At 45.1% G+C, this 21,362-nt stretch overlaps 1 long non-coding RNA gene across 1 annotated transcript; it reads right to left on the bottom strand.

The window, feature by feature from the left end:
• Positions 1-107: 107 nt before the first annotated feature.
• LOC119120087 lies at positions 108-20,427 on the bottom strand. Its single transcript, XR_005097436.1, has 2 exons — positions 20,065-20,427; positions 108-472 (listed from the first exon to the last, which is right to left on the bottom strand). It is a non-coding gene; the product is annotated as an uncharacterized LOC119120087 (long non-coding RNA).
• Positions 20,428-21,362: the final 935 nt, after the last annotated feature.

The following is a 21,362-nucleotide window of genomic DNA, read 5'->3' as shown; positions in this document are numbered from 1 at the left end:
TATAAGTTGCTTAATTGTTTCTCTGAAATGAATGGATAAAATGGGAAAAAAAATCATTTTCCTGATCAAAAACTACAGAGCTAGTTTGTGAAAAATAGACAATCATGGCTTTTGTGTCCTTTTATTGTTTTATAAATAAAGACATCACTGATGGTTGATTTTTAATATATGCCTTGAATTGTAATGTTACCATCTTGTTTCTCTGATGACATGCATGCAGCTTCCACCTGATCAGCTGTGAGATTTTGCTGACATGCTCTGAGGGCCTCAATCAACTCTCCTGTATGAGCATTGGCTTGACGACTCTCCATCCATTCCTTCAATAGCTCTCTTGCTGTCTCTTCCAGATCTGTTGGAGACCTCATTGAAATGGACTTTAATTTAGTTTCATTGAAACCTAGTTTGCGTCCTAATTTTCGCCAGGTTGGCCCCAAATTCTCAGCCATCAGGTTTATGGCAATCTCCAGCTTGTCTGAAAAATAAATAAAGCAAAATGAGAGGGGAAATGTTTTCAGGTGAAATGTGGCAACTACCGTAATTTTCCATGTAAAATACGCCCCCCGTGCATAATACGCACCCTAAAAATGGAATGTCGATGCTGGAAAAAAGCCTGTACCCATGTATAATACGCACCCAAATTTTGACTCTTACTTAAGTCAGTAAACGTAAAATTATTTCAGAAAAAAGATCATCTTCGGGAACAACCGGATGTTATTCTGCCGGTCAGTATCACTGCACATGCGCTAGCAAAGCATAGCGAAGAAATGTTTCGGATTTGTGTAGGGTACATTGTGACAGCAAACGAGCAGGTGATCGAGAGAGCGTCTGATACGAGAGCATTGTGTTCGTATGGAGCGTGTTTGAAGTGAACAGCAGAGAAGAAAGGAACAAGGCAAAGTGTTGTGAAATAAAATATTACCTGTAATACGCATTTTGTTATTTGCTGATTGAAACTGCTAATTAAACTGTGAATTGAAACTAATAGGTAGAGAACTGAACTCTCGCTCTTTATATAGCTGACGTGTCTTGCGCATCCGTTCTGCGCATACTGTCATGGCGGCCTCCGTATGATATCCGGTCTGCGATGGAGATTAAAAAACAAACAATATTTGACAATAACACACCATCAAGGATTGCACCATCGCATCAAACGATGTGTCGTCAATTATGAATTTTACTGACTGTGTTGGGCAGGATGGCTGAATGCGATGCGCGGTTGACAACAAACAAGAAGAAAGGTGATTTCAAGTTTTATTTCGAGGGAGATTTTCTCCCCTCCGTGAGTCGTCACCTTATCGTGGTGGAGGGGTTTGCGTGCCCCTATGATCCTAGAAGCCATGTTGTCTGGGGCTTCATGCCTCTGGTAGGGTCACCCATGGCAAACGGGTCCTAGGTGAGGGGCCAGACAAAGCACGGCTCACATTAGCCCCTTATGAAGAAAAAAATAAATGGATCCCGTTTTCCCTCGCCCGGACGCGGGTCACCGGGGCCCCCCTCTGGAGCCAAGCCAAAGGCGGGGCTCGAAGGCGAGCGTCTGGTGGCCAGGCCTTCGCCTATGGGGCCCGGCCGGGCACAGCCCGAAAAGAAAACGTGGGTCCCCCTTCCCATGGGCTCAACCATGGGAGGGGCCAAAGGGGTCGGGTGCAGTGCAAGCTGGGCGGCGGCCAAAGGCAGGGACCTTGGCGGTCTGATCCCCGGCTGCAGAAGCTGGCTCTTGGGACATGGAATGTCACCTCTCTGGCTGGAAAGGAGCCCGAGCTGGTGTGCGAGGCAGAAAAGTTCCGACTAGATATAGTCGGACTTGCCTCCACGCACAGTTTGGGTTCCGGTACAAGCCCTCTCGAGAGGGGCTGGACTCTCTTCCACTCTGGAGTTGCCCACGGTGAGAGGCGTCAAGCAGGTGTGGGTATACTTATTGCCCCCCGGCTGAGCGCCTGCACATTGGGGTTCACCCCGGTGAACGAGAGGGTAGCCTCCCTCCGCCTTCGGGTGGGGGTACGGGTCCTGACTGTTGTTTGTGTCTATGCACCAAGCGGCAGCTCAGAGTACCCACCCTTCTTGGAATCCCTGGAGGAAGTGCTGGAGAGCGCTCCTTCTGGGGACTCCATCGTTCTACTGGGTGACTTCAATGCTCACGTGGGCAATGACAGTGAGACCTGGAAGGGCGTGATTGGGAGGAACGCCCCCCCCGATCTGAACCCAAGCGGTGTTCTATTATTGGACTTCTGTGCTCGACATGGACTTTCTATAATGAACACCATGTTCAAACATAAAGGTGTCCATGTGTGCACTTGGCACCAGGACACCCTAGGCCGCAGTTCGATGATCGACTTTGTAGTCGTGTCATCGGATTTGCGGCCGCATGTTTTGGACACTCGGGCGAAGAGAGGGGCGGAGCTGTCAACTGATCACCACCTGGTGGTGGGTTGGCTCAGATGGTGGGGGAAAATGCCGGTCCGACCTGGCAGACCCTAACGCTCTGTGAGAGTCTGCTGGGAACGTCTGGCGGATTCCCCTATCAGGAAGAGCTTCAAATCCCACCTCCGGCAGAGCTTTTCCCACGTCCCGGGGGAGGCGGGGGACATTGAGTCCGAGTGGACCTTGTTCCGCGCCTCCATTGTTGAGGCGGCCGACCGGAGCTGTGGCCGTAAGGTCATTGGTGCCTGTCGTGGCGGCAATCCCCGAACCCGCTGGTGGACACTGGCGGTAAGTGATGCCGTCAAGCTGAAGAAGGAGTCCTATTGGGCCGTTTTGGCCTGCGGGACTCCGGAGGTACCGGATGTCCAAGCGGAACGCGGCTTCGGCGGTTGCTGAGGCAAAAACCCGGGTGTGGGAGGAGTTTGGCGAGGCCATGGAGAATGACTTCCGGACGGTTTCGAGGAAATTCTGGTCCACCATCCGGCGTCTCAGGAGGGGGAAGCAGTGCAACGTCAACACTGTTTATAGTGGAGATGGCGTGCTGCTGACCTCGACTCCAATCTCTGGGGTCGAAGTCACTGAGGTAGTTAAAAAACTCCTCGGTGGCAAGGCCCCGGGGGTGGATAAGATCCGCCCGGATTTCTTAAGGGCTCTGGATGTTGTGGGGCTGTCATGGCTGACACGTCTCTACAACATCGCGTGGACATCGGGGACAGTGCCTCTGGATTGGCAGACTGGGGTGGTGGTTCCCCTCTTTAAGAAGGGGGACCGGAGGGTGTGTTCCAATTACACTCCTCAGCCTCCCTGGTAAGGTCTATTCAGGGGTGCTGGAGAGGAGGGTCCATCGGGAGGTCGAACCTCGGATTCAGGAGGAACAGTGTGGCTTTCGTCCTGGCCGTGGAACAGTGGACCAGCTCTTACACCCTCAGCAGGATCCTCGAGGGTGCATGGGAGTTCGCCCAACCAGTCCACGTGTTTTGTGGACTTGGAGAAGGCGTTCGACCGTGTCCCTCGGGAGGTTCTGTGGGGGGTGCTTCGGGAGTACGGGGTACCGAGCCAACTGATAAGGGCAGTTCGGTCCCTGTATCACAGATGCCAGAGTTTGGTCCGCATTTCCGGCAGTAAGTCGGATTCGTTCCCAGTGAGGGTTGGACTCCGCCAAGGCTGCCCTTTGTCACCGATTCTGTTCATAATTTTTATGGACAGAATTTCTAGGCGCAGCCGAGGCGTTGAGGGTGTCCGGTTTGGGGACCTCAGCATCGCGTCTCTGCTTTTTGCAGACGACGTGGTGTTGTTGGCTTCTTCAGGCCGTGATCTCCAGCTCTCACTGGAGCGGTTCGCAGCAGAGTGTGAAGCGGTCGGGATGAGGGTCAGCACCTCCAAATCCGAGTCCATGGTCCTCGATCGGAAAAGGGTGGAATGCCCTCTCCGGATCGAGGATGAGATCCTGCTCCAAGTGGAGGGGTTTAAGTATCTTGGGGTCTTGTTCACGAGCGAGGGAAGGATGGAGCGCGAGATCGACAGGCGGATCGGTGCAGCGTCGGCAGTAATGCGGACTCTGTACCGGTCCGTCGTGGTAAAGAGAGAGCTGAGCCAAAAGGCAAAGCTCTCAATTTACCGGTCGATTTACGCTCTACCCTCACCTATGGTCACGAGCTATGGGTCGTGACCGAAAGAACGAGATCCCGGATACAAGCGGCCGAAATGAGTTTTCTCCGCAGGATTTCCGGGCTCTCCCTTAGAGATAGGGTGAGAAGCTCGGTCATCCGGGAGAGACTCGGAGTAGAGTCGCTACTCCTCCACGTTGAGAGGAGCCAGATGAGGTGGCTCGGGCATCTCATCAGGATGCCTCCTGGACGCCTCCCTGGGGAGGTGTTCCGGGCATGTCCCACCGGTAGGAGACCCCGGGGACGACACAGGATGCGCTGGAGAGACTATGTCTCTCAGCTGGCCTGGGAACGCCTTGGAATCCCCCGGGATGAGCTAGATGAAGTGGCTGGGGAGAGGGAAGTCTGGGAGTCCCTCCTGAAGCTGCTGCCCCCGCGACCCGACCCCGGATAAGCGGAAGAAGATGGATGGATGGATAGATGGGAGATTTTCTTCAAGAATTGTTGTACCCATGCATAATGCGCACCCCAGATTTTAGGATAATAAATTAGTTAAATTGTGCGCATTATGCATGGGAATCACGGTAATTAAATACAAATCTCCAAAAGTGTGAGCCTTTTTATTATTATTATTTATTATTAAATTAAAGTGTACCTCTGGAGCGCCACACATTGAGGTCTTAATGGGTAAAGGAAGCAATATTGTGAAGTTTAATAAATAACTGGTGGGCCATATATATTCTGAAAAGATGGCGCCCGTGATGGCAAGCCGTCTGCCTCGCTCCTTTGCTGTTAAGTCTTTTCCCCTGCTCCTGCTGCTTTCTGCCTTGCTGACATATGATCGCCAAACCCTCCTCGACCTTAGTGTTGGTTTGAATCCCCACTGCTACTTGATCGCCCATTTTTCGATCAGCAAACACCGGTGCTGGCGGACATTCCTGAACACCTGCGCCAACTGTCTACTGTCTCTCCCCAGAGGGATCGCGACCAAAAGTCCCGTTCCAACGGACCCTGCGGCTCCGAACACCGACGCCGGCTGTCATGCCCTTTCCCCCAGAGAAAGCGCTCTAGAAGACGAGGGAGACTTGCCGGTGTGATTGTCCGCCTCAAAGCTCACCTGAGAGTCTCCTCCTCGGCTGAGCTGTGCCGCGGATTTTCTCCTCCTGTGCCGGTTTGTATGCAGCCATTGGATCCAGCCCCTCTTTCCGGTACCAGCCCTGCTGATTACTCCGGTAAACGGACCTTCTACCCTGGCGCAGCTTAAAACTGGAACATCACGGAGAAAGCTTGTTTACATCCAGCCTCCCGACACCGGCTCCATCTTGCCCGCCTGGTCGTCCACTCTTCCGGTCGCATCACTGACACGTCATCAGAGCACGGACACCGCGGTAAGGAATAGCGCTGGAAACATCGCGAGACTTGGCCATACTGTCTGTCGAGGGAGGAGAGGTGTGGAACCCAGCCTACTCTGTCCCATCCAGAGATCCACTGATCAATTCCACATTAATACTGAACTTTTCAATGCTCAGTCCCTGCAAATAAATCAAGCTTGGTCCATGATCACATTCTTGATAAAGATATTGACCTGGCACCAACCTCAGGTTTTTTCATCATTAAATGAAGCCTGTCCCCCTGGTTACAGTTACCTGCAAAGAGCTCGCTGCACTGGCCGAGGTGGTGGCCTGGCAGTGATCTACCGCGACACTCTTAAACTGTCTCCTCTCTCGACCTGAAGTGTCCTCTTTTAAATATCTGGCCTTCAAATCAAAACCTCCGTCCAAGATCAATGCTGTTCTTATTTACTGGCCGCCCAAACCACACCCATCGTTCATCCCTGAGTTTCATGACCTTCTCACCTCCCTCTGCTCTATCTTCCAATAATATAGTACCGGGTGATATGAACATTCATATTGATAATCCCTCCTCCCCCCTGGCAGCTGATTTCCTTCATGTGTTGGACTGTCTCAACCTCACACAGTATGTTGATGCTCCCACACACGCCAGGGGGCGCACTTTAGACCTGGTCAACTCAGACTCTCTCTCCATCAGTAATCTGGCAGTATATGACCTGGGTGTCTCCGACCACAGTGTTATTTCCATGGACATTTCCGCCCCATCTCGCTTCTTCCATTCCTGTCCAAAGTCCTTGAAAAAGCTGTTGCCATACAGCTACAGGACCATCTTCAACACCACTCACTATTTGAAACCTTCCAGTCTGGTTTCCGCACTGCCCATAGCTAACATAGCACAGAGACAGCACTGCTGAGGGTAACCAATGACCTCCTCATCTCCACCGATTCTGGATCCCCCTCCCTGCTCATCCTCCTTGATCTTTCAGCAGCCTTTGATACCGTCAACTACCATATCCTCCTTAACCGTCTCCACACCAACATTGGTCTCCATCTCTCCACACTGGACTGGTTCACCTCATACCTCGCTGACAGGACAGAGTACGTCAGCCTGGGCTCCTCCAAGTCAAATACAGCCCCTGTCACGTGTGGTGTCCCTCAAGGATCTGTCCTAGGACCCCTCCTTTTTATTCTGTACATGCTCCCCCTGGGTCAGGTCATCAGCCGACATGGCATCTCTTTTCACTGCTATGCCGATGACACCCAGTTATACCTCCGGACTGACCCCAATCCACGCTCCACTCCGGTCCCCTCATCATCACCCACACAGGCCCTTTCCAACTGCCTGGAGGAGATTAGGGCGTGGATGAGTTACAACTTCCTTCAACTGAACAGTTCCAAACCTGAAGCCATACAAATTGGCACCCTTCACCAGATCCAGTCATCACCCATAACCACCATCTCCTTCTCTGGTCAAGATATCCCCCTCTCCACCTCTGTTACCAACATCGGGGTGAAGTTCGACCTACAACTTACCTTTACCAAACCACATAAAACATCTGTACAAAACCTGCTTTTTCCATATCAAAAACATTTCTAAACTCCGCCCCTTCCTCACCTTCTCCGATGCAGAAAAGCTCGTCCATGCCCTAATCTCCTCCAGTCTGGACTACTGTAACAGCCTGCTCATGGGTATACCCCAACAAACACCTCCAGAAACTCCAATTCATTCAGAACTGTGCCGACCGAATTCTGATGAAAACCCGCAAACATGACCATATCACCACTATTCTTCAGCACCTACACTGGCTTCCCATAACATCAAGAATTCATTACAAGATCGCACTCATTACCCACCTCTGCATCTACAGCAACACCCCTCAATGCCTCAAAGACCTCCTTACCCCTCACTCATCCACCCGTAACCTTCGGTCACAAAGCTCCAACCTCCTCCATCAGCCCCGTACACGACTCCGCACCATGGGAGACCGAGCTTTCTGCGCCGCTGCCCCCCACATCTGGAACTCCCTCCCTGTGCACCTACGTCAACCCCAGTCTGTGTACACTTTTAAAAAGGGGCTTAAAACGTTTCTGTTTAGAAAGGCTTTCCCCGGCTCCTCATAGGTGTCTTAGGTGTCAGCTCAGTGGCCTAGTGGTAGAGTGTCCGCCCTGAGACTGGAAGGTTGTGGGTTCAAACCCCGGCCGGGTCATACCAAAGACTATAAAAATGGGACCCATTGCCTCCCTGCTTGGCACTCAGCATTAAGGGTTGGAATTGGGGGGTTAGATCACCAACTGATTCCCGAGCGCGGCACCGCTGCTGCTCACTGCTCCCCTCTCCCCCAGGGGATGGATTAAAATCACACGGGGATGGGTTAAATGCAGAGGACAAATTTCACCACACCCAGGTGTGTGTGTGACGATCATTGGGACTTTAACTTTAACTTTATTGCCTCTGTGCTTTTATTCTGGTTTCTTGTGTGTTTTTATTTCTCGTCTTGTTTCTTTAGCACTGAGATTCTTTCATGAAAAGCGCTTTACAAATAAAATTTATTATTATTATTATTATAACTGGCATCCTCATGTGTGTCTATAGTCTTGTATTTGCCTAAAGAATCCATCTGGTTTATTTAAATGCACGGCATGCATGTTGGAAACGGATATGACGTCAAGTCGTTGACTGGGCCGTCCCTTGCTCCTGTAAGGAGTTGCTCACAGAGAGTCACTTTATTGAAACATATTTATTAATTGGTGAAGAGGACCTGAGTGATCCTATTGTACAGGACATCAAAGAGAAATGAAAGACATCAGAGAGTGTGGAGGAACAAGTTGTGTGTGGACAGTTTGTTGCTACAAGTGCTCCCTCTGGAGTCCTTGCAACCTTCAAGTCCAATAAAGTGCATATGAATTGGCGCAGAGGTGCTTCAGCGGGCGGATGGCCCGTCCAGCGCGAGTTGCAGTCAACGGCTCAGCTTGATGGTCTGTGAGCGTCGATCCTCAGAAAAATATGCGTACATGTTTGCAGCGTCCTGGGCACCTGAGCAGCCACTTTCTATGTTTGTCTCGGCGCACATTAGCATATTGACAAGTTCATCCATACTTTGTCAGAGGTTTTTGTAGTCAATCGTGTCTCCTAAGAAAGCTAGTGCATGAAGCGACGAGAGTAGTCAGAAGAGGGTGTAGCGAATGTAGAAATTAGCCACGGTACATGATTTTTTTTTCACCCCCCACCCCCTGTCTCTCAAGCGCCTAGTCCTATACCAAGTCTTTCAAGGTAAAGCACTTAAACATTATTTTTACCTTTTGCATTCATTCTTATGGGTAGAATTGATTCTACTTAAGAACCTTTCTACCTACGAACACAATCATGGAACGAATTAAGTTCATTGGATTGTTAGGCCCTCTGTTGGATGTTTGTGATGGCTGAAACTTTTCTGATTCTTTTGCTATCATTGGCTCAAAGTAGAGGACTGTCTAGCGTTAGTAAACAAAATAAGATACAGCGTGCTTGTTGACTTTTCATTTGGACATGGCCTCTAGTTGGCCAATGCTGCAATCACACCAAATATGTTGCCAGCATTTCTGGTGACACGATTCAATCGCAGTCAATGTAGTTCCTGTGTGCAGGCGCATGTGAGTCGCTCTGTACTCACATGCGCAAGTGCAGATGAGGCGCTTTGAAGCATGGGATGCAAGGATGCGCAAAGCATATTCTGCCTCCCCAATGGATATGAATGAAAATAACTTTTTATGTGCTACGCCTTGTGTCAGACGTTCAGCTTTGGGAATGTACCAAGCGACACACTGTGCGCGTACCGGCGGATCGTGTAAGGAAGGAGAGAATCAAATGCAGGAGCTTTAAAAGTGAATAAGAGTTTTAAAAAATGCAGCATAAGTTGATCATCCCAAGTATTACAACATGCCCATGTAACAATACGGGGACAAAAGCAGGCTTAGAGAACTATGAGTGAGGAATTTCGGATTTACCTGGTATGGTTTTACTTTTATTTTTTCTTCATTTTGGCAGCTGTTCAACTATACATTGTTTACATAATAGTATTAGCATAGTGTGGGCCACTCGATGTTGAAACACTTTTCTTGTCATCAGAGGAGTTTTTAAAAAATGGAAACGTGCGCGTGAAGCTTCTCTTTTTCACCACCTAGACAGCGAGCGAACAATGCCCCAAATAATCAGACTTTGTTGTCTTTAATGCTGATTTATTGAGGAATGGCCTCAAACCATTGCCCTCTCAGGACCATCGTAAAACTACAATACAAATATAGAAACGCCTCGTTAGGCGATTGTTAGCTTTCCCTCGTTAAACACACCTGATTCAATTATCAGGCTCCTGCAGAACGTGAGGATGAACTGATCATTTGAATCAGGTGTGTTTAAAGATTAAAGATTAAAGTCCCAATGATCGTCACACACACACCTGGGTGTGGTGAAATTTGTCCTCTGCATTTAACCCATCCCCGTGTGATTTTAATCCATCCCCTGGGGGAGAGGGGAGCAGTGAGCAGCAGCGGTGCCGCGCTCGGGAATCAGTTGGTGATCTAACCCCCCAATTCCAACCCTTAATGCTGAGTGCCAAGCAGGGAGGCAATGGGTCCCAATTTTATAGTCTTTGGTATGACCCGGCCGGGGTTTGAACCCACAACCTTCCAGTCTCAGGGCAGACACTCTACCACTAGGCCACTGAGCTGGTTTAACGAGGGAAACTTGGAAAACATGTAGGAATGCGGCCCCCGAGGACTGGAGTTTGAGACCCCTGATGTAGGCTAACATGACTTTGCTCTGTAAATAAAATGAACCTGCAATCGCTTACACAAGTTCGAACAGAAAATACATTAGTTGACAATACTTACGTAAAAATCTTGTCCATGGCAACAACGTTTAAAGAGCTACGTAAATGCACAGTATAACTGATGCTGTTACCAGGTCTTGTATTTTGTGTGAGCAAATACTTGTACTAAGCGACAGGTCAATACTAAAGATACAGAGGGCAGAACACCACACATACAACACAACACTTATCCATCCATTTTCTGTACCACTTTGTCCCCACGGCGGTCGCGGACATGCTGGAGCCTATCCCAGCGGTCATCGGGCAGTAGGCGGGGGACTGAACCGGTTGCCAGCCAATCACAGGGCACACAGAGACGAACAACCATCCGCACTCGCACATATGAGAAATTTGGAATGCTCAATCGGCCTACCAAGCATGTTTTTGGGATGTGGGAAGAAACCGGAGTGCCCGGAGAAAACCCACGCAGGCACGGGGAGAACATGCAAACTCCACAAAGGGAGGGCCAGAGGTGGAATCGAAACTAACTGTGAGTGCGTCACCGAGCCGCCCACACAACACTAATACATTCACAAATTCCTAAATATGGGTGCACAACTACTATTTTACAAGTCAAATTAAAAAACTGACACTTACATTTTTGTTCCAATTTTTGCAGTATATTTGGTGCAAAACATATTTTCTCAGGAAATTATTAGTGTACCTTTAAAACACAAATACAAAATTACAACTGCTCAAACATAAATCAAAACTACAACTGCTTGAATATTAACACACAAATACAAATCGAAACTACAACTGCTCAAATCTTAAAACACAAGTCACACATTGTTTCCTTCAACTTACAAATCACGAATCGAGCTACACGAGATATGTGGTGAAAAAGGCGGTACTGATCTGAGATCTGCTTATTCCACAACTAATCATCGAAGAGGGGCTTTTGTTTTGGTCCCACAGTCAATCAAAGTAGAGTGACTTTTCTCCGCTATACCAGTTGTTGAGGCGAAGACATCCATGGCCACACAAAGATGAAGTCACAAGTCACTTATCACATATCACGATAGAAGACTGGGAAAGTGAAACATTGTTTTGCTAAATTGCAGTTTTGTTGTTATTCAATTTCATTCCGAATGGAATGTAGAACGCACGTAAGGGCTGGCATATGTGCCAAGCTAATCGTGAGCTGTTGAATGCTCGGATGCTTCTTGCGTTAAACAACAGAGAAATATAATTTTCTCATCAGACATGGAAAAAGAAACCTGCGTTTTTAACTTCGGTGCTCCGCACTTACTGTAAAGCACAATAAGAACAAACAAACGTTATTATAATTGGACTTTGTCAATTCATTGATATATAAGTACAGAAACAGTGACACCTACTGACCTAAACCTATCACAGGGTATCCGCAGGATTGTAAAAGATATTTAAATGAGACATATCATGGATAATCCACTTTTTAGCTTTTAAATACCGTAATTTTCAGACTATAAATCGCGGGTTTTTTTATAGTTTGGGTGGTGGGGCGACTTATAATAAGGAGCGACTTATATGTGTTTTTTTTCAAAGATTTTCCAAAAAAAAAAGAAAAAAAAAAAAGTGAAACCACGATAAACGAACCGCAATGTAGCAAGGGATTACTGTAATTTGAATTTCAAGTGACGTCAGCAGCGCGACGCGGCGTGGCGCGGCGGTTGTTTACATAAAGGACAAAGGTTGATCACGGGATGACGAAGATGACGAAGGACCCCACGTACTACCGGCATCATGAGCGGCTTTGTTTCTAAGTGACACGGCGGACGAAGAGTTTGAAGGATTTAAGGATTTGGAGTGACACAGACTATTAGGGCTTTTACGCACACCCGGTCCTATTCTATGGAGCTCAAGTTCACCTCCGTGGATGGAAGTATGGGGCCGGCGCTCGGCCGGGTGGCTGTCCGGCGACGGTGGATGGGGCTCGGTCATGGCTTTTACGCACGCCCGGTCCTATTCTATGGAGCTCTCTTCCACTTCCGTGGCTGGAAGTCCACGCCGCCACACGCCTGGAAGTTTGTTTTGTTAAATAAAGAGCCGTTTACCAAACCCACGTCTTTCCTTGAACTTTGTTAACGCTACAATATAGTTATATAGTAGATCTGTGGAATAACGACGAGGCTGACGTCAGGGCGCACGCACGCGCGGCGTTGTTGACAAAGGACGAGGAATTTGATCGATGGATTTAATGATTTAGAGTGCACAGATGGTTTGATAATACTATTGCTTATATAATAGTTATTTGATATCTAATTTATATATCGTTATATGGGCCTGTGGAATATTTTGAAGTGCAAGCGCCATCAGCTGCGCGCACCCATTGTTGACAAAGGACGATCGATGGATTTAATGATTTGGAGTGACACAGATGGTTTGATAACATTATTGCTTATATAATAGTTATTTGATATATAATTTATAGTATATCGTTATATGGGCCTGTGGAATATTTGTCAACAATGCGTGCGCGCCGCTGACGGCGCGCACGCATTGTTGACAAAGGACGATTGATGGATTTAATGAATTGGAGTGACACAGATGGTTTTATTAACGTGTTATTTATGTAATAGTTTTTTGAATAACTTTGAATTTTACGTCAGGGCCGTTCTCAGCTCTTAGTTTGTGTTTATGTCACGTTAGCATACCTATCGTTTAGCCTGTTGTTGCTCGTTCATGACTGTTCTTGGTGTTGGATTTTGTCGAATAAATTGCCCCCCAAAATGCGACTTATACTCCGGAGCGACTTATATGTTTTTTTTTCACTTTTTTGGGCATTTTATGGCTGATGCGACTTGTACTTCGGAGCGACTTATAGTCCGAAAATTACGGTACATCTTATTGTGCACTTGAAGTCTCCAGGATTGTAGAAAAATTTAATCTATCACTCAAGGAGTTGCAGAGATACTTTTATAATCAGTTTAGGGGATATATTTTACTCCGTTCAGTTTTGATCCATTTAATCAATTTAGCATATGAATCTATATGCCATATGGTTGGTAGGTTAGTTAGTTAGTTAGTTAGTTAGTTAGTTAGTTAGTTAGTTAGTTAGTTAGTTAGTTAGTTAGTTAGTTAGTTAGTTCCTATTGGAACATTGGGCGACGAGTTCTCTCCATTTGCTCCGGTCACTGGCGATCCTTCTTGCTCCATGCCAGCTGACTCCCATCTCTCTCAGGTCTTCCTTAGCTGTTTGTCTCCACGTCTTCTTTGGTCGCCCTCTCTTCCTCTTTCCCCCTTCTGGCATCCAGTCCATTGCCACACTTGCCGGTCTCTCTCTTGGCAGTCGGAGCCATTCTCCTTCTCCTGTCCGAGACTATGTCAGACAGTGGTGCTACCCCTGCTCTTCTCATCACCTCTTTGTTGGTGATGCGGTCTCTCCATGAGATCGTCAAGCTGTATCTGAGGCACCGTCGGTGGAAGACATCCAGCTTGTTGGTGATGCTTGATGTCTTCATCCTTGTCTCGCAAGCGTAGGTGACTGTAGGGATGACCACTGACATGTAGAGGCGCAGTTTTGTGAACGTACTGATGATATTTTGATGACCATTTATTCTTTGCCGATTCTGGTCTGCACATCCTTCATATCACAGATGGTATCAAAAATCAAGTGAAGAAAACTAATTCGGAGCTTGCCGTAATTCTGGGTGGATTAACTCAAGAACTCCAGCCACTTGATATTGGTGTCAACAGGGCATTAAGAGCTACAATGCGAGCTGCGTGGGAGCAGTGGATAGCAGAAGGCGAACACAAATTCACGAAAACAGGGAGACAGCGCTGGGCGACTTATGTCATTGTCTGCCAAAGGATAGTGGATGCCTGGGCTGATAAATCAGTCTCAACTGTGGTCCGAACTTTTGCGAAGGTAGGAATAATAACTGAACTGCCAGGGAACAGCAGCAACACTGACACGGATAATGACGAGAGGGCACCAGGCACATTGAATGCTGCACTCGCTCAACTGTTCAATTTGGACACGGAAGAGGAAGAATTTGACGGATTCATGGACGGGGATGTGTAAATATGCACATTAACGTTTGAATGTTGCGTTATTGTGCAATGTTTGTATTGTACAGGGTCCGACAAAATGATCCGATATATTTGTAGGTGTAATAAAAGGCAAATAAACCAAAGAAACAAAAAAGTGTTTTATTTTATGTTTGAAAAGTACATATAATGCCATTTTCGAATAATGTTATTTTGGTCTTACCGCTGCCACATTTTCTGGAGTTATGGCGGTGCGAGGTCGGCCGGTTGATTTTCATTTCAATGCTGATCCACTGGCTCTGACGTTAGTAACCCATAACAAGATCGTGTTTTGAGCAGGTACGGGATCATGTCTACCAAGTCTGAAGCACAAACGGAACGCTCGTTGTGTTGCAGTTAGATTCGTTCTTGATAAACGTTTCCACAATGAAAGCGCGATGCTCACCGGTCCAATTCATGTTAGCAACTGAAACGAAACAAAATAACATTATTCGAAAACGAAACGAAAAAGAAAAGAAACGAAACAAAACAAAATCGCATTACAGTAATCCCTCGTTTATCACGGATAATTGGTTCCAAAAACCACCCACGATAAATGAAATCCGCAAAGTACGGTCACCAACAAGAAGTACTGGGCAGGCTAACGAGTTAGCGGAAAGATGCTAATTTGCGATCGTGCTAACACGCGAAAACAGACTTCTAAAGGAATGTAAACGAACATTTGGAGCAATACTACATTGTCCTAAAGGTTAGACACTTGTTTCCTCAATTTAGAAGTTTTATTTTGACTTTTAAATGTTTTTTTAATTTGGAAACAAAATCCGTGATTTAGTGAAGCCGCGATAAACGGAACGTGAAGTAGCGAGGGATCACTGTATATGTACTTTTCGGGAAAAAAACCCCAAACATTTTTGTTTCTTTAATTTATTTGCACTTTATTAAACCTACAAATGTGTCCGATCATTTTGCTGGACCCTGTATATCGTATTGTATATAAAGTTTGCCGTATATAAAGTTTGAGGGATTTGTGGACAGGGCTATGTAAATGTGGACATTAACATTTTAACAATGTTGTGTTATTGTGCAATTTTTGTATTGTATATCGTATTGTACATATATAAAGATTGCCATATATGAAGTTTGACTGAAATACCTAGTTGACTGGTTTGTCATTCCATAACGCAACCCCAGTCAACCTCAGTTTGACTGCAGTAGCTTCTATTCTATGCGCCTTATAGACAGGTGCACCATATACAGTCATATGCAAATGTTTGAGCACCCCTAATCATTTTCAAGATTTTCCTTTATAAATCATTGGTTGTTCGGACCAGCAATTTCAGTTAAATATATCATATAGCAGACAAAACCAGTGCTATTTGAGAAGTGAAATGAAGTTTATATGATTTACAGAAAGTGTGCAATCATTACCTAAACAAAAGTAGGCAGGTGCATAAATTCTGGCACCCCAACAAAAAAATGGCATCAATATTTAGTAGATCCTCCTTTTGCAGATGTGACAACCTCTAAACCATGGGTGTCAAACTCCCCAAACTTTTTTTCACGGGCCGCATTGTAGTCATAGCTTCTTTCGGAGGGCCATTGACTGTCAACCCAAATAAATGTATGAGCACCTCATATTATATACAGTAAAAGCTACAAAACAAACTGACAAATAACTTGTTTTCAAATCAGACGAGTAAAAACTGGTCAAATATTAAAAAAAAAAAGATATTATTATAAATGAAGACAATTTGCAATTCTAGTAATGACATGAATTTGATGCACAATTTGTGTTCGCGGGCCACATAAAATGATGTGGCGGGCCGTATCTGGCCCCCGGGCCTTGAGTTTGACACCTGTGCTCTAAACACTTCCTATAGCTTCCAATGAGAGTCTGGATTCTGGTTGACGGTATTTTTGACCATTCTTCTTGACAAAATATCTCCAGTTCAGTCAGGTTTGATGGTTTCCGAGCATGGACAGCTCGGTTTAAATCACACCACAGATTTTCAATAATATACAGGTCTGGGGACTGAGATGGCCATTCTAGAACGTTGTACTCTGGATGAATGCCTTAGTAGAATTTGAGCAATGTTTGGGGTCGTTGTCTTGTTGAGGTATCCAGCCCCTGCACAACTTCAACTTTGTCACTGATTCTTGAACATTGTTTGCAAGAATCTGCTGACACTGACTTGAATGCATGCGACTTTCAACTTTAACAAGATTGCCAGTACCTGCACTGGCCACACAGCCCCACAGCATAATGGAACCTCCACCAAATTTGACTGTGGGTGTTTGTCATGGAATGCTATGTTCTTCCTCCTCCATGCATACCGCCCCGTATGTCCAAAGAACTCAATTTTAGTTTCATCAGTCCACAGCACCTTATTCCTAAATCAAGCTGGCTTGTCCAAATGTGATTTAGCATACCTCAAGTGACTCTGTTTGTGGCATGTGCGCAGAAAAGGCTTATGCCGCATTATTCTCTCCCATACAGCATCTCCTTGTACAAAGTGCACTGAGTAGTTGAACGATGCACATTGTCACCATCTGCAGCAAGATCATGTTGTAAGGTCTTTGGAGCTGCTCTGTGGGTTGACTTTGACTGTTCTCAACATTCTTCGCCTCTGCTTAGCTGAGATTTTTCTTGGCCTGCCACTCCGGGCCTTAACTAGAACTGTGCCTGTGGTCTCCCATTTCCTCACTATGTTCCTCCTAGTGCAAACTGACAGCTGAAATCTCTGAGCTAGCTTTTTATATCCTTCCCCTATGACGTTGAACAATCTTTGTTTTCAGGTCATTTGTCAGTTGCTTTGAGGTTTCCATATTGACACTCTTCAGAGAAGCTGCAAAGAGGAGAACAACTTGCAACTGGCCACCTTAAATACCTGTAACTGGAGATGTTTTGTAAAGAAGAATAGTCAAAATACCTTCAACCAGAATCCAGACTCTCATTGGAAGCTACAGGAAGCGTTAAGAGCAGGGGTCACCAACCTTTCTTAAACCGAGAGCTACTTCCTGGGTACTGATTAAGGCAAAGGGCTACCAGTTTAAACACACACTTCTGAAATAGCCAATTTGCTCAATTTGTTATTATTGTCATTTCCAGTTCATATGTAAGTGTGATTTTAACAAGAATAGCAAAAATACAGTCAAACCTTAGTTTTTGACCACAATCCGTTCCAGAAGACAATTCGAGAAGCGAATCGGTCGAATTCCGAATCTATCTTTCCCATTACAAATAATGAAACATTTTGTAATCCGTTTCAAGACAAAAAAAACCCAGCCTTTTTTAAGCATTTTTTCATTCGCGCATATTTGTCCGATCGCGCAACTGCAGCGCACCGCCGAACGCACAACCGTAGCGCGTCGCCGACCGCGCAACTGGACCGCGCAACTGGACCGCGCTGGTTGCATTATTGTGACAGAGCCGTCGCTGAAATTTAGAAAATATTTTTAAAATCCTGATGTACTTTCCAAAATTTAAGTGGACCTAAGTGCACAGGGAGCTTAATTTTGTCCGATCGCGCAACTGCAGCGCACCACCGAACGCGCAAAGGTAGCGCGTCGCCGACCACGCAACTGCACTGCGCTGGTCACATTATTGTAACAGAGCGGTCGCTAAAATTCAGAAAATATTTTTAAAGTCCTGATGTATTTTCCAAAATTTAAGTGGACCTCAGTGCGCAGGGAGCTTAATTTGGTCCGATCGCGCAACCACAGCGCGCCGGGCGCTCACTGTCGCATTGCTTTAAGACCGTCTTTGTGTTTTAGGATGGCTTTACTGCTCCCACTTGCTTTCTTTGGAGGCATGATTAATACAATTCTCAAAGTAACGAAAATACAATAACGGAGTCAGTCGGCATCCGGGCCGCGCGGTCAGGTTTTCTCGGGTCCTCCTGGCTCATCTCGCGAGGTTCGACCTCCGAATTTTGTTCGACAACCAAAACAAAAAAATCTCGAATTTTTTGTTCGAATTCCGATTTGTTCGAATTCCGATTTGTTCGAGAACCAGGACGTTCGAAAACCGAGGTTTGACTGTAAAATAAATAGATGCAGCTCAGTGACAAGTGCCGCTATTTGAGCTAATTTTAGAAAAGTCCTGCAGACGACTCATGCGGTCCTCACGGGCGACCTGGTGCCCGCGGGCACCGTGTTGGTGACCCCTGGTTTAGAGGCTGTTATTTCTGCAAAAGGAGGATTTTTCTGTTGGGGTGCCCAAATTTATGCACCTGCATTCAAGTAATGATTGCACACTTTCTGTAAATCCTATAAACTTCACTTCTCAAATATCACTGTGTTTGTCTGCTATATGATATATTTAACTGAAATTGCTGATCCGGACAACCAATGATTTTTAAAGGAAAATCATGAAAATGATCAGGGATGCCCAAACTTTTGCATACGACTGTATATGAAAATATTTCTAAAATAAAACATTCAATCCTTATAATCCAGTGTGCCTTACAGTGCGGAAAATACGGTTCATGTTTTATATTTTCAGATTCACATTTTTTTCAAGTACAAAACGTTTGACCCAATCGAACTCCATTCATTTGGCTTTGCTCACCATGCTGGCGTTTTACTGAAGCACTGACTATAAGTGCACACCAAACATAGGGTGAGCAGCAGCCAGCTTCTATATCCGTGTCATCTCGCGGCTCCAGCTTTTAAGCGTGTCCCGCAGACTTATCCACTTTTTAGGGCAAAACTCTGATGACGATGATAAATGATTCAACATCAAGTGTCTGACACTGTGCTAATATATTAACGTAAACAATGATGCCATATTGTTACAATTCAACCGCTGGAACAAAAACATATAGGCTATTTTTTTAAGAGTTTTTAAGAAAAAAAAAGGTCAAATATCCCAAGTGCGCCAAAAACCCTGGCAACATATTTGATGTGAACGCTGTTAAAATCACATAGATACAATGCAAATGATCCCACATTTGTAAATAATTTTTCAAATAATGGATAGATTAAGATTGTGAATATGAAGTGGATGTTAAAAAAAATCAGTTTTTCCCTAAACGATGTAGCCAGTAAAACATGACAAAGAGAATATCATGTTTATGGAGGTAGATTGGGGTCAAATATTTTGTACTTGGAAAAACAAAACTCGTACTTGAAAAAGTCGAGAAAATAAACATGCTGACTTTAAAATTTGAAAAATAAAACAATATATCAAAATAAAAAATAAAAATATTTGTTTGAAGGTTTTTTAGAGTTGAAAATAATTATGCTTGGCCTTGGTAATTTTTTTGGAATAACTATTTATTTTCAGGTTTCACCTCAATTTATTTTTCAAGATTTGAGGTCTTCCTTTTTCCAGTTGAATGTTTTATATTTTCAGATTCACTTTTTTTTCAGGTTCAACTCTTGTTTTTTCCAGGTTCTGATTTTTTTTCCTTTCAGGTTCAAATCAGGGCGGCTCGGTAAATACCCATTTTGGACAGTGCTGATCACCAAAAGAGATTTAAGGGCAATTGATTCAGACACATTTTGAATGTGAATCTGGAAGTATAAAACATGCAACTGAAGAAAAGATGTCAAACCTTGAAAAATAAATTGAGGTGAAACTTGAAAATAAATACTTTATTCAAAAAAATTAGCAAGGCGAAGCAAAACTATTTTCAACTCTAAAAAGCTTTCAAAATATTATTTTTATTTTGAATACATTGTTTTATTTTTCAAGTATTAAGGTCAGCACGTTTATTATCAGATTTAAGTTTTATTTTTTCAAGTACGAGTTTTGATTTTTCACTTACAAAACTTCTGACCCCAATCTACCTCCATACATGTTTTTCTGTTACCACGCCGTCAAAGTCTGGTGGGGAAAAAAGGTGAAGGGTGGGAATGAAACGATACCTTTCTCCGTTTGGCTGAGTTGGATGCCAGCACAATCCGGTGGTGACTGAAAGTTGTTCAATTTGTCCGATAGATCCTGTCGTTTTATGTGTTTGAGAAGTTCCGACAGCAGTTCTGTCTTATCTTGCCTTAGCTCACCTCTCTCGGTCAAACACTGGAACAATTTGTATCCGCTGTCGATCGTTTGCGACTCCCTTTTTCCAACTTTGTTTAAGCACAGATACTTGAGACTGTCGAGCTGTTCGGTGGTAATATGACTGGATATATCCAGTAAAAGTGCATTGAAATTCAAAGAGTCCATAGCTTGGACACGGAGAAGTCTGGAATTGTCGTCCAGAAAATAATTTTACTTTCACTTCCGCGTGCTGAGTCAAGACTGTCCCTTAATGGCGAAGTTGAAGAACGGTCGACGCATTATACAAAAACAAATTTGCCTTTTCATAGAACTTTTAACTGCACAGTAAATGTCAAACAGACGCGCACTGAAGTCGCAGTCATCATACGTGGACACCAATAGTGTACACTGCCATCAAATCGGCCCATCATACATATCCATAATAATTGTAGTCAACAGTGTCGTCGCAGGTCGGCCATCTTAGGACAGAAGACCGCTCTGGTGCGCATGTTGTTAGGTTGAGGCAAAAGATGGAAAGCCAGCAGCAAAAGTCACTATTTTTACGTTAAAAAAAAATAATTTTGTGGTTGAAAATATTAAAAAAATATTGTTGTGGTTTTGTTTCCCCAAACTGTAAAAGCAAAAACTAAACCTTGAAATTATATCAAATTCCAGCCTCTGCCAGTCTTGAAATGTTAAAGCTTACGTATCACGTCAATAAATTCTTTTGTTTTACGTTTTACTCACTCAGTTGGGATATATATAAAGTGGAACAGCGATGCTTTTGTCTGAATTCCTCGTTTTGATAGCATTACAGGTCCCACTTTTATACTTGTTCTGAGGTGCAGAGCAAAGTCGTTTTGGTGCGGTCTCTTTAAATGCATATGAGATAGCTCAACCCCACTCCCTTTCCAGTCGACATTGTTGTAGTTTTTTATTAGCCGAGGTGGCGTTAACTTGCGCCGCAAACTTTTTGATTGATTAAATTTTAATCATTAAAAGATGTCAACGGCAGAAGAAAGTGTAATGTTTGTTATTGTTCATTATGGGAAGTGTGAGGGCGGGGGGCCCGATTGAGCAGGAAAAGACGTCGAACGAGGGCGTGAGTGAGACTGTCGATGCTTTGGAGCTTACGTGTATCAAGTAGGGGTGTAACGATTCATCGATACACATCGATTAATCG

The sequence above is a fragment of the Syngnathus acus genome, chromosome 3 (assembly GCF_901709675.1).
Source record: "Syngnathus acus chromosome 3, fSynAcu1.2, whole genome shotgun sequence".
Taxonomy (NCBI): domain Eukaryota; kingdom Metazoa; phylum Chordata; class Actinopteri; order Syngnathiformes; family Syngnathidae; genus Syngnathus; species Syngnathus acus.
Note: the sequence above shows the minus strand (reverse complement) of the source record. Positions and strands in the feature narration are given on the sequence as shown.